The following is a 1811-nucleotide window of genomic DNA, read 5'->3' as shown; positions in this document are numbered from 1 at the left end:
CGCCCCTTTGGCGGAGAAGTGCCAGGCAACAGGCCAATCGCACAGTTGTACAGCCGGTGCAGAGGCAGAGATAAAGCTTGGGACTTACTTAAAACCGCTCTCAATTCATGGTAAACCTCCGGTACACGGTACATCCGCCAGTCTCACCGGCTCCTCCTGCAACACAGAACGAGACATAACAGGGGAAAATGCAGCACCCAAACCACAGCTCCAAGCCAAAACTGAATTGCGAGCCCAATCAATGTGGGGGTTATGCTTGACCAACCAGGTGTGTCCCAAAACCACTGGAGCAGTGGGCGAGTGAATAAGAAGGAACCGGATCTCTTCGGCATGATTGCCGGACAGTTATAGCATGACAAACTTCGTGGCGTGGGTAATATTAGTGAGAAGGGTGCCGCAAAGTGTTTTAGCTTAAATGGGTTCGGCCAGGGCAACGGACGAAATCCCAAAGCACGTTGCCAATCCAGAATCCATGAAATCGCCCTCCGCTCCAGAGTCAATTAACGCGGACACCTGAAAAACAGCCCCCTTGAACTGTAACGAGGCTTGAAACTCCGAATGACCACCAGATGGCAGTCGAGTAGTAGTGACGCTCACCATACGCTCTCCCTTGCGTGATAAGTGTCGCCCCGCTCTAGGGCACGAAGCTGCCACGTGACCTGCCTCACTGCAGTCTGATCAGTGCGAAAGACACTAAAAATACTCGAGCCGATATCGATTTTGGTCACACAGATAAGTGTTGTACATCATTCGAAACTGTTGTGTCTAATTTTATTTGTGTACACTCACAATAACAACAAAACTTTGTGCTTTTGTAAAATAAAGAAAACAAACAGGGTGCGCTTTCTGTCTTCTCAGTCTCCGCAAACTTCTTTCTGAAAAGCGTCATAAAAATGAACCAAAACCTATGCCAGCAAATCTATGGCAAAAAGAACCGAGTGCACCAGTTATGTTTACGCACACTGTAAATTGCTTCTGCGAGAGGATAACAGATCCACACGTGAGGAAACGGGAGCCTGCGAGCTCTTTTTAAACACTCGCGCATGCATCACATCACCTGTGCGCACAATACAAGCCCTCGTGAGCGAGGATATGTCTCATCGCCCTCATCCCCCTCATTCTCACGCTCTGTATTTTTCACCTGCTTGCTTTTGCTCGCACAAACACTTTTATTTTTGGCAGTCATGGGGCGGGACTTGCTGTTTTAATTGTAATCTCAAACGCCATTGGTTACTTACCCCTTTTCCAGAAGTCAGCTGTGATTGGACGCCTGTGAAAAGGCACATAATTCACATGTGACCTGAGACATGGCTTTATCAACGGACCAGTTGTCATTTATTTTTTTTATAAATATAACATGGCTGTTTTAATGAAAACTCATTATTGTGTAGCATCAAGTGCGATTTGAGTTGCACATCTGAGTGTGTTTGAGTGTATTTACTTGATGCTGCTAGGGGAAAAACAACAACAACAACATCTGTCTAGTACATGTTAAACATGATGATCCATCAGGACCTAGGTCACCGAGTGTCTCTGATGCCATCTCGTGGGGAAAAATTACATAACATTGCATTTTATGATTACAGCCACTAGAGGGGCTCACGCATATTCATACAGTTTCATAAATATGTAATAAATATAAAAGATAAATTGAAAAATATAAATATGATATAAACTCATTGGTCTCCACCCTATCACTCAAATTTATCTGTGTTAAGTCAAAATGACAGTCATTTCCCAGCAGAAACATCATAAATGCTATAATGTGTTTCAATGGGAGTGTGTGTGCCATGTGTGTGTGGTGGGTATGT

Source organism: Sinocyclocheilus anshuiensis, unplaced genomic scaffold, assembly GCF_001515605.1.
Source record: "Sinocyclocheilus anshuiensis isolate Anshui unplaced genomic scaffold, SAMN03320099.WGS_v1.1 scaffold1161, whole genome shotgun sequence".
NCBI lineage: Eukaryota > Metazoa > Chordata > Actinopteri > Cypriniformes > Cyprinidae > Sinocyclocheilus > Sinocyclocheilus anshuiensis.
The sequence above is the reverse complement of the archived record's forward strand: the minus strand, read 5'-3'. Positions refer to the sequence as shown.